Consider the following 12,777-nt stretch of genomic DNA (forward strand, 5'->3'; position numbering starts at 1 on the left):
CTTAGAAAAGATAAGTTAAAGTGGTTCAAGGATTATTTAGAAACGTTAAGGGTAACAAAATGAGACAGATCATGAAATGAGTTTAAATCAAGTTATCACTAAGCAGTTGAATTTTAAGCAACCACATGAATTTTCTTTAATCATTTGTTTTTAATATCTCATGAAACATAAACATCCTATCCTTGACTACAAAAAATTATTAAATTCATACAGTAGATTTTAACCCTGAAAACTCAGTGTTAAGAGACAGTGAAGACTCACAAAGAAGAGGGATTCTTTTATTTTATATATTTATATATTATATTTAAAATCTTGGAACTGGAAGAGACCTTATAAAGTTGAGACGAAAAGCAGATTTCATCTAGACTGCCAGCCACACAGCTGCTGATATTGCTGTATCAGAGAGGAGTCTGAAGCTGTTTTGGGGGCAGTTGTCAGCTCTATCTGCCAAGGGTTCCAAAGAGGCATGATGGCGTAAGTGCAACAGAGCTGCTGACCCTGTAATGATAAGGAAACTAAGGCCCAGAGAGGTCAAGTGAAACGTATCAGAGTACACACTGAATAAATGGACCAGAACACTGGGTCTCCAGATTTCTGTGGTTATTAATCTGTATGTCGTTGCCTCTACTCTCTAATAAATTTATTCAATTAAAAAAGAAAAAAAGGTAAAATACTTTTCATGTAATAAAAACACCAAACCCGTGGTTGTTTTGAGTCGCTTCCGACTCATAGCGACACTATGGGACAGAGGAAAAATGCCCCCTAGGGTTTCCAAGGCTGTAATCTCTACAGAAGCAGACTGGGTGTCTCACTGCTGCACCCTTCTCCCATGGAGTGGCTAGCGGGGTATTATGCTGACCTTTCGGTTGGCAGCCAAGCGCTTAACCACTGAGTCACCAGGTCTTTTTTTTTTTTTTTTCCATGTAATCGACAATAAAAATAAAACCTATTAATATATAACTGGGAATAAATACCTTAGAATTTACAAGTCCTGTAATAAAGGCACATGAGCAAGTGTATTCAAAGATTTAAATAAAGTCCCAAACCTCTAGGCTGTATCATTGTGATTGAGCAATGAATGATCTCTGATTCAGACTGTTTTCTGACAAATCTACTTCATGCTGAGTTTTTCCACATGACAACTCTTCTTTAGAAGTTTACCCGTGATGACTTGGTACCTAGATGCTACGAACGAAGGAGCTTTCAATTCAAGGGGTAGGAGGAAAATGTCAGGGGGCCTACTGAATCATTAACAGCCTACTCTTTTCACAGTTCTGAAACCTAGCAAATCCTCTCTGGAAGCCATTTTAAAGATAGCTTCAGGAGCAAACTCTGGCTAACACCTTAAAAGACTGGTCTTCGAGGGCTGAACTATATGCAAATAAATTCAGACACGCCATTTCTAAAAAGACACACAGCCAAGGAGCTTTAGCAAAACAATTTTCTTTTTACTGTGTGAGTCAGTTAGGAATTTAAAAAGAAAAAAAAGTGTCTGGCGTCAGTGAAGTCACGGGTCTGCTCTACAGTGAACAGTTTAAGAGCCCACCTTTAAATTCATCATAGCGCCTTTGGTGAACTGATAGACTAGCTTAGAAACTGACTCACCCTCTTAAATGAAAATGACAGTAAGGCAATAAGTAAATTTAAAAAGCTTTCAGATACATGAAAGTCTGCCTATTGTTGTTGTTGTTAGGTGCCATGGAGTTGGTTTCGACTCATAGCGACCCTGTGCACAACAGAACGAAACACTGCCGGTCCTGAGCCATCCTTACAATCGTTGTTATGCTTGAGCTCACTGTTGCAGCCACTGTGTCAATCCACCTCGTTGAGGGTCTTCCTCTTTTCCGCTGATCCTGCACTCTGCCAAGCATGATGTCCTCCTCCACAGACTGATCCCTCCTGACAACATGTCCAAATTATGTAAGACGCGGTCTTGCCATCCTTGCCTCCAAGGAGCATTCTGGCTGTACCTCTTCTAAGGCAGATTTGTTCATTCTTTTGGCAGTCCGTGGTATGTACATTCAATATTCTTCACCAACACCACAATTCAAAGGCGTCAACTCTTCTTTGGTCTTCCTTATTCACTGTACAGCTTTCACATGCGTATGATGGGATTGAAAATACCATGGCTTCAGTTAGGTGCACCTTAGTCTTCAAGGTGACATCTTTGCTCTTCAACACTTTAAAGAGGTCCCTTGCAGCAGATTTGCCCAATGCAATGCATCTTTTGATTTCTTGACTGCCGCTTCCACGGCTGTTGATTGTGGATCCAAGTAAAATGAAATCCTTGACAACTTCAATCTTTTCTCCGTTTATCATGATGTTGCTCATCGGTCCAGTCATGAGGATTTTTGTTTTCTTTATGTTGAGGTGTAATCCATACTGAAGGCTGTGGTCTCTGATCTTCATCAGTAAGTGCTTCAAAGTCCTCTTCACTTTCAGCAAGCAAGGTTGTGGCATCTGCATAATGCAGGTTGTTAATGAGTCTTCCTCCAATCCTGATGCCCCGTTCTTCTTCATATGGTCCAGCTTTTCGTATTATTTGCTCAGCATACAGATTGAATAGGTATGGTGAAAGAATACAACCGTGACGCACACCTTTCCTGACTTTAAACCAATCAGTATCCCCTTGTTCTGTCCAAACAACTGCCTCTTGATCTGTGTAAAGGTTCCTCATGAGCACAATTAAGTGTTCTGGAATTCCCATTCTTCGCAATGTTATCCATAATTTGTTATGATCCACACGGTCAAATGCCTTTGCATAGTCAATAAAACACAGGTAAACATCCTTCTGGTATTCTCTGCTTTCAGCCAGGATCCATCTGACATCAGCAATGATATCCCTGGTTCCACGTCCTCTTCTGAAACAAGCCTGAATTTCTGGCAGTTCCCTGTCGATATACCGCTGCAGCCGTTTTTGAATGGTCTTCAGCAGAATTTTGCTTGCGTGTGATATTGATGATATTGTTCTATAATTTCCACATTTGGTTGGATCACCTTTCTTGGGAATAGGCATAAATATGGATCTCTTCCAGTCAGTTGGCCAGGAAGCTGTGATTTCTAATTAGGACTGTGATTTCTAATTAGAAGCAACCACTACTTTATAAAACACACATCTTTAACATCTTTTCTCATGAAAAACTTCTAACTAGTTTTGTAATTTGGAGGTTTTGGTCCTTTGTTGGTAAACTGGAAGTATGGTTCAGTGGTAGAATTCTCACCTCGCATGCAGGAGACCCAGGCTCAATTCCCAGCTAACACACTTCATGTGCAGCCACCATCCCCGTCAGTGGAGGTTTGTATGTTTTATCATGCTGAACAGGTTTAGAGGAGCTTCCACACTAGACTAGGACAATGGCCTGGTAATGTACTTCCAAAAATCAGCCAATAAAAATCCCATGGATCACAATCGTCTGACACCCAACTTATCATGGGGATGGTGCAAGACTGGGCAGTGTTTTGTTCTGTTGTGGATGAGGTCACCATGAGTCAGTATCAACTTGAGAGTGGCTAACAATGACAATGAGAAACAATTTGGAGAAAAATCCATAATGTTAACTGTAGTCTAAAATAAAAGAAAATTAGCCTTTAGTGCTTCCAGTACATAAAAAAAAAAAAAAAAAAGAAAAATCATGCAGTTCATTAAATCTGGCGTAAACCCAGGGGAACATGAAGTACTGGGGATAGTAACCAGGAATACAGCACTAAGGTTTTGAAGAATCAACAAGGCATCTCAAATTGTCTTCACTTATTGTTAAAAACGAAAATAAACTTATTATCCTTCCCTCTTGACTGTAAAAAGAGACGCTCAACGGAAGCCCAGACACAGTTTTCCCCCAAGGTTTACCATTTATAATTACCTATTACTAAAGCGATATAGGCCCCAATTGCTTGACATTTTCAGACAAAACAACCAACACCAAGAGCCGAAAAAGCTTTTGAAATTTCACTAAGCTATTAATTCTAATATTAACTTTGCCAGTTCAGGTGTAAATTCTGGACGGAGGCAGGATTAACTCATAGCTTTCAAATTAATAAGTTTATTACAGGTTCCTAAATTCCCAATGCCTTCAAGTCCATTCCGACTCACAGCGATACTACAGGGCAGAGTAGAACTGCTCTATAGGGTTTCCAAGGCTGAAATCTTTATGGAAGCAGAATGCCACTTCTTTCTCTCACAGAGTGGCTGGTAGGTTTGAACATCCGACCTTTAGATTAGCAGCCAAGCACTTAACCACTGCACCACTAGGGCTCCTTTCCCTACATTATTCAGTTCGAAAAGTATTCCTGACATAAGAGATAATGAAATTGTGATCTCTTGGTGCCTAACTGACATAATACGTCATCTCCACCAGAAATCACCAAAAAAAAAAAAGGGGGGGACAAGGAAAGATTAAAAGGAGGCAACAGATAAAACACCAGTAGGAAAAGTAAGCGGAACACTTGCCATCTACATGTTACTTGTTTTAAGGCCCTTAATTTATTCCAAGTCCACTTTATAAGCATGGCAGAGAGAGGTAGAAAACACTGTGGAAGTACACTTGGGCACAACTAAAGCTGACAACGGACAATAAAGAGTTAGTGGCAGACATATGAAGAGATTCAAGTGAGAGTGACATGGAATTGTGAGTATCCTGTCATGCACAAGCATAAAACATTAACTGGAACCCGCTGCTGCAAAAATACAGAGCTTAAACAATAAACTGAACTTTCAAATAATAATTACTGTTTATTACTATTGATTCCAAAATTAAGTATAGGTTTTATCTTGGCCATAATGTATAAGTGAAGGTCCCTAGGTGGTGCAGAAGGTTTGTATTGAACTACTAACCTAAAGGTTGGCACTTTGAACCCACCCAGCAGTACCACAGAAGAAAAGGCCTGGTAGTCTGCTTCCCTAAAGATTACACCCAAGAAAACCCTATAGAACAGTTCTATTTTGTAACACTTGGGGTCCCGGTAAGTCTGAATCAACTTGATGGCAACTAACAATAAAAATGTTTAAGTCAACATGAAAAATAAGAAGTCCCTTTTGTAAAGCAACTTTTTTTTCTTTAACAGGAAGCTGTATTATTATGTTCTTTACTTAATTTATAAAATTTGAGTCTTAGCTATTAGGTCATAGACTCTTAAGTAGATCCAAGTCATAAGAATTATCCATGGTCATGTTTACTATTTGTGAGAGCCAATTTTTTCTTTTTTTTCTTCTCTAGCTCCCTTCCCTTTCTCCTCTTTCTCTTCCTCCTCCATCACAAGTTATTTATTCCGCAGAATGGAAATGAAAAACAGATTCACAGTCCTATCACCAAATCAAGAGATTGAAAGGTATTTCTAAAATGAGCTACACTTCAGCACAGGCACCATCATACAATTTCAAGGTCTTCTCTGAAAAATTACTGCCACTTTTATTTTATAGATGAATCAAAGATTGCTTGTTAAAGATTTTCAGAGTTAATGGAAAGCCCAGGAACCTAACTTGGGTTCTGTGTTCCATGCTAATGAGCTAGTGTTTAAAGCATATTAAATAATCCAGTCTAGCTGCTCTATCCAGATAGTATGCACAGTATATGGAAAATATATATATATACACACACACACTCCCCAAAGGTGCAAAAACTCCAAATGAATTAAAGAACTAGATTCTTAACAATTCATTGAAAAATGTTTAAAATAAATTTTGTTAAGGTATTCCGTATACAGTTATATACTTTCATTCTCAATGGTCACTTGACAAAATTTCCTATACAATAACTGTTCAAAAACTCTACTTCATCTATAAAAATACATAAGAAAACATTGTGCTCCTGGCCCCTCCCCCCATTATACATAAATGACTAGATAAAAACCGGTCTTCTTTATTCACTGTTATCAGCAGGGTAAAAGTCACTGAAATGTGTTTTTCAGGGTAAAAAAATTATTCCTATAAAGAATGGGCCAGTATAATAATTACTCAAAACCAGTATTCTCTACATGTATATTGTCCTCTGAGTAGAAGACAAAATAAAGATCCACATTTACGATTTTTTGTTTGTTTTTCAAACATTTAGATGGGATTCAATTTTTTCTATAATTTTAACAGTAAAGATTAAAAAAAAATCCCTTATGGGAAACGAGCATGTTCTTGAAGCAACTACTAAACTGAAAAACAAAGGATGAATACAAGAAGACTTGAGAGCTGGATTCAACCGTAAACACTCAATGTGTTAGTCTTCTGTTCCCCAAATGTATACCACAGCAACAATAAAGTTACACAATTTCATTACGTTACACATGCCAATCCTGAATGCAAAACATAATAAATGAAAATTATCTGCAATGATTGTTTTATTTAAAGTATTAAGAAATTTGTATGGTCTTACGCTTTTTTGTAATACATCAGATAGAAATTAAATATCCAAATGAGAACAATCCCTTGCATACCAGTCATTCTGAAAGGTTATAACCTTATCCCACATGATGTCGTAACTGCCCAGAACATTACCACAACTCTTCTTTAGTCTATGGCTGAATCTGATTTTCAGAAACAGTAACTGACTTCTCAGAGTAGGTCTGTTTTTTGGAAATAGCCTGAAGTTATTTCTTGTCTTCTTTTTGTCAAAATCCTGAGTCATATCTGATTTTAAGAGAGAGGTATCATGTGGTGAATACTCTCTCTTTTCTTTCAAAACAAGGAGCAAATATAAAGTAATAAGTTATTTTCATGCATGACTCTTAAACTGGCTTAGCAGGCAATTTAAAAAAAAAAAAAAACTAGTTTCAAAAATATATACAGTGAAACCTGTGAGAGCCATAACCTGAAACGACTGCTTTGTTTTTCTGGGTCTTGCAAGTTGCCCACCTTTGACAGGGCGCCATCTTACCACTTTTCTATTGCTAGTTTTAGTGGAAAATATTTGGGTTTTCCTTCTCTGGAAGGTTTCTGTCTTACACAGGTTCCAACTCTGGCATGTTTCACTGTATTTTGAGTAATGCTACTGCCGGAGTAAATGCATAGGTTCAAGGATGACTACGCTAAAGTAGAACACTTATTCTAGGTAAGTGTGTAAATAAATATTCTTGCTCTAAAGCAAGGATGGCCAGCCATGCCCTACACAATCTGATCTCCTCTACCCCTCCTGTACACTTCTAACTTTATTTCCTGTTTCTCTCTCCCACTCACTCTAATCCAGCTACGCTGGTCTTGTAGCTTCTTGCATTCTAGGCATGCTCCCATCGCTGGGCCATTGCGCTTGCTAATTCCTTCTGCGTGGAATGTTTTTGTCCAAGATTATAACATGTGCTCCCTTGTCTTCTTAAAAGTCTTTATTTGAATACCACCTTTTTTTCTGACTACCTTTTAAAACTGCATCCTCCCATCACCTCATACATTCCACATGGTCTCTCTTCCCTGTTTTACACACACACACACACACACATTTCTTGCTATTGTCATTGGGGGCCTTCACTTTGATTCCAACTCATAGTAAATCTTTACGAAACTAAACTGCCACATCTTTCTCCCACGGAGCAGCTGGTGGGTTCAAACTGCCGACCTTTCGGTTAGCAGCCGAGCGCTTAACCATTGCACCACCAGGGCTTCTTATCCCTACTCTAGCCCCCTTCAAAAAAAAGTGTAGTTCTATCTCTAACACAGATTTCAATGCACCTTCTATGTTGAAATTTAGCATGATAGATTACTGACTGTATTTCTTGTCAACTATATGTAAACATTTACTAGCTTAGATTAGCCAATTTAGGGGAAAGAACAAACTGTAGCCAAAAAAAGAAAAGACACTGCAGAAGATGGTGGGAAACTGGGGTACCACATATTTTTAGAATTAGCAACATCCCAAGAGGTTCATTATAAAATAAAAATCAGCAACAAATTCTTTCAAAAGGAAGTAAATTACGTGTACTGAATTAAACTTTTTTTTTTAACTACATGAATGTTTAACTGGGGGATGAGATAGACACTATGATTTTCCTCATTTATAGGCACCAACAGCATGTTCTAGTTTTCTGTAAATGACGTTTTGAGGTGTAAAAGTACCGCAGGGATGATAACACGGAATGCTATGCAGTACTCTTCTCCAAAACAGGGTTTAACCCGTTGCCTTCGAGTTTTATTGTGGCAAAAAAGAAACTAAACCAGCTTGTATGATATTCTGAAAAAATAATCAGGTCTTCTTAGAATCATTCACATTTTTCTTAAATCATCTGATGAAGGCCTTTTCTTATAAGCTTATTTCTGAAGGTAGCTATGCTAACTGAAGGCTCCAATCAGATCTTCATAGGTTTAGATCACTTACGTCTATTGAAAAAGAAAAAAAAAAAAACAAATTCTCTGTTATTTGCTCAAGAAATTTTGTGCTTTCTTTTTATTACCTGTAAATTCATTCAGAATCAACAACAAAAAAAAAGGAGTCAGAGGCTACAAAGCATAGTATTCACCACCCCTCTGTCAATTGATCACACTGTGGTGGCTTGTGTGTTGCTGTGACGTTGGAAGCTACGCCACTGGTATTGCAAATACCAGCAGGATCACCCATGGTGGACAAGTTTCAGTGGAGCTTCCAGACTAACACAGACACAGATGAAAGGCCTGGTGATCTACTTCCAAAAATTAGCCAATGAAAACCCTATGGATCACAACAGAATAGTGTCCAATAAAGTGCTGAAAGATGAGTCCCTAGGTTGGAAGTCGCTCAAAACACACTGTGGCCACAACGATGGACTCAAGCATACCAACAATCGCGAAGATGGCGCAGGGCTGGGCAACAGTTTCCTTCTGTTGTGCATGAGGTCACCGTGAGTCGGAGCCTACTCAACTACAACTAATAACAACAAGCGTAGTATGTTAGGCAATTACTTCAACCTTTCAGAGGAAAAAATAATCATAGAAGTGATCTCTTCAAGGTAACATGAAAAAAGCTAGTAGCCAAACTTGAAATCATATCCAGGTCTTTCAGAGACCAATATTTCTTGCCATGAGGTTCCCACACATGAAAAAAAAAAAAAAAAAAACAAAAACCCTTGCCATCGAGTCAATTCCCACTTGTGGGGAAATTCTTCTCTGCAGAGGTCAACCTTCAAGAAAAACAACAAACCCCACCACCACAAGTGTGAAAAAAATCTCCAACAACTCAAATCCCTTGAAAGAATGGCTCCTTATTTACTTTTCCTGTGTGATATATTTAGAGGGAATCTGGAAAAGATGGCTAGAGATCTATAAACAGAAAGTGCTAAGTGGAATTCACTGTTCACAGACTAGCTAAAATTTTGTCCCTTACATATACAAAGGCTGGCAGAAATTTTTAATATTGTACTCTTTAAAAACACCTTCATCAGGTTTCTGTCATGTTTTTGATTTTCTTTCTTCTTTCCTTCAACTCTTAAATATGTTTTATTCTCCTTCCTTTTTAAGGCTGTTTTTCTGTCATTTTTTAACTTTTGGAATAGCAGAGTTTTTCCAGAGAAAACTCCTACAATCACCTTAGTGCCATCATATATTTCTTATTTTAAAATTTTAATATATCATATACAATTAAACTGCATGAAGTAAAGTAATCCATATAAGCTTTTCTGACTCAATTAAAACTAAAGTAAACCTATATTGATATGCCAGGGTAAGAGGGATACATGTGAGTATGATAGATCGTTTTCAATCCAAGTCTTTTGGCTTAAAATATCAACTACAGAAACTTCTGTCTAAAAATACTAGGTTTTCACAAAGCAGAACTACTATAGTCCTTATCACCTGACTTACTGGACAACCACAGCAAAGCCTATTCCAGAAGTCTTAATAGCAAAGTGACATTATGACAACCTGAAAAGAAGGTGAATGATGTCAAGTAGAAACAAACTTATGCTTCCCCTTTAAATCTGCCTCAGCAGTACTAGACCCAGCTTCCCACCCTGTACTTTTCAGTCATTTCCTTTAAGGGGTCCCAAAGAAATGAGTAAACCAGCCATGCCAGACTTAGCCAGTCAACACTAAATCCAGCCTTTGGACTCAAGTGACTGAGCAAAGACACTGTGTTAGCAGCTTCCTTAAAATACAAATACTCCTGGTAAATCTGGTTTGTGAGTGCTACAAAAAAAGTTAAATATAACCGATAGTAAAATCACTTAACTGTTAACAAGAGCACAGATCATCTCTCTCTCTCACACACACAAACACACACACAATCTGCCACTAAGGCACAACCTACAGCTCACTTTTTTCAAGTCAATAAATACTATTACGTTACAACACTTCTACCTTGCTAATTAAAACCTACGCGAAGGTTTCCTCTTTAAAAGCTGTAAATTTATTAGATGAGACATTATAACCACTTCACTACATGCAACTTTCCATACACTTTAACTGTTCAATTTTGCAATTGTTCGTTTTAAACTCAAGATCTCTTTTAAGACACTAGAGAAAAGGGACAGGTTAAAGGCATGGGGACAAACATCAAAATAACACAGGTTTTATTTTCTGATGCCAACACCAGAATCTAAAATCTGGGGGCAACTATACAAAATTAAATTCAAGAAGAATTAAAGATAAATGGATAAAGCACCCCGGGTTACGACCATTCTGATCATCATTTACCGCAAGAAATAACGAGGAGAAAAGATGCTAGATTTTAATTTCTGGTACCTTTCAGTTTTGCTCAACTACCAAGACAAGCTTATCCACAGAGTTAAGTATTTTAGTCCAGAGAGATTGTTGGTGTGAATAAAAACCATGAGGAATTTCTATGCTGTATCTGTCCAATAAGAACAACGTTTTGAGAGATGTAAACCTGATCACATCTTCTCTGTAAGGTATAAACAAAACATATCACGAGCTTAAACAGAAAAACTGGAGAAATCGAATCTTCTTCACAATTCAAAAATTTAAACTCACATTAGCATGCAAACTGTATTAAATAAAAACCCAGCATTTCTCCTGCATTAGAAAAGTAATACATATTCCATGTAGAAAAAGACAATGCCAGTTCTGAAACAAAAGATCGGCTGCTATAAACCCAAGTAACATTTTGCAGAGCAAGAAAAAAGTAAAGTCTTTGAACCAGAACAAACAGAAGTCCTTTTCTAATGCTTACAGCTTCAGTCCTTGACACAACCAGGACATTACTGTAAGGCGTTCGATAATATTTATTGATATCCAATTTGATGACCAAACTACGGGAAGGTTGTTGGTGCTGTTAAAAGCAAGATACATTTCCCAGTGTGTAGTGATCAAAATCTGTTAAACGTACATTTAAAAATATGTCCCTCTTTCCATCACTGCTCTCCTGCCTCGTGACTCGCACATAGAAAAATTAAAGTAGATGGTGAGTTTATGATTTACGGTATTTTTCCAACTCGGAGCATTTTTTTCAATAAGTTTGAGGTTTTAAGATTGAAACCACTATGTAAGGAAAACTGTTGTCTGAACTACCTAACAATTACCCAGGCTTCTTTTAGGCTTCGGTTCACATGTAAATAAAATGAGCATCTTTAACTTCTCCACAGGGCACTGGAGAACGAGCTCTGACTCATAAACGCTTTCAGGTCCTCAGACACCAGCGCGGAAGAAGATCAAGGGTATCCATCAATTACAGAGCTCTCCCGAACCTCAGTTTACCCACCTACAGAAACGGGCTCATTAACTTGCTTCGCAGGGGCCCCGGAGGTGTAATTAATTAGTGTTTTTAAAATGCTGAGATGCCAAGATGAAAGGAGATGCGAGGGCCACGCAGGGATGATGACAATAATCATAACAATAAAAAGAATGACTAAGTTGGGAGTCTGCGTTATGTAAGGAAGGAGAAAGAAGTTACCAGATTCGCACCAACAAAAGAAAAACCCGTCGCCCCCTTTGTTTCCCTTTCATTTCTCTTTTCCTCCACGCCGGCCGCACAGCTCCCCTCCGGGACAGGAGCGTGGTCGGAGGGTCCCCGGCGCGCGAGGGGCGCGGGGACTCGGGCTTGGCCGCGCGCGCCGCTCCCGCCGGTGGGGGAGGGCGCGCCGGGCCCGCTCCTGACAAAGGCGCTTCCTCCTCGAGGGCGCGGGATGGAGGCGCCGCAAACTCCGCGCACGGCCGCCCCCGGCGCGGGGACGCGCGGGCGGGCGAGAGCCGGGCGGCCGCTCCGCGAAGCCGCCGAGGAAGTTGCGCGCCCGCCTTCCCCGCACCCCTCGCCCGCCCCGCTGCGAGCCCTCCCGCGGCACACCGTGGCCGCCGCCACGCTCACCGGACGACTGTTGGTGGCCAGAATGCCGGCACGGCCCCCGAGACCCAGAGAGCGCGGGAGAATTGTGTGTGCGGAGAGCGCCAGGAGACAGCCCGGCGTTCCGCCGCCGCCGCCGCCGCCGCCTTCCTCGCCAGCCGGCCGAGCCCAGCGAGGAGAAGTTGACCGCGGAGCCGAGCGCTGAGAAGCCGCGGGCGGAGGGAGAGGCGCGGGGCCCGCTTTGTGGCGCGCTCCCGGAGGGCTGGAGACAAATCCAGTCGCGCGGCAGGGCTGGTGCTGCTGGTGGAGGCGGCGGCGGCGGCGCCCCCCGACGGTCCCCTCCGCCTCGCACCGCCTCTGGGTCACTGACACACACTCGGAGGGAGGGGAGGGGACAAGTGGGTGGGCGGGGCGAGGGAGGGGGACAGGGCAGGGCCTCTGCGGTAGGCGGTCCCGCCGCGCCGAGAGGGCTCCTGGGAGTTGTAGTTCTCCGGTTGAAGAAAAAAGGGATACGCACGTTGCTTTTGGGGACCCTTCCCGGGCTCGCTTTGCACTGCGCATGCTCATGGGGAAGAGACTTGCCCACGCCCCACCGTTA

General features: G+C 40.6%; 1 protein-coding gene across 2 annotated transcripts in view; it reads right to left on the reverse strand.

Annotated features, from left to right (window-relative positions):
- PELI1 (pellino E3 ubiquitin protein ligase 1) overlaps nucleotides 1-12,485 on the reverse strand; it is a 55,697-nt gene extending 43,212 nt beyond the window's left edge. The window contains exon 1 of one of the 2 annotated variants that reach the window (XM_023552692.2): nucleotides 12,204-12,485. The gene's annotated coding sequence lies outside the window, so the exon portion shown is untranslated. The remainder of the gene's footprint in view (nucleotides 1-12,203) is intronic. The other variant, XM_010593610.3, reaches the window with a different exon arrangement.
- Between the last annotated feature and the right edge of the window lie 292 nt (nucleotides 12,486-12,777).

Source organism: Loxodonta africana, chromosome 15 (genome assembly GCF_030014295.1).
Source record: "Loxodonta africana isolate mLoxAfr1 chromosome 15, mLoxAfr1.hap2, whole genome shotgun sequence".
Classification (NCBI taxonomy): domain Eukaryota; kingdom Metazoa; phylum Chordata; class Mammalia; order Proboscidea; family Elephantidae; genus Loxodonta; species Loxodonta africana.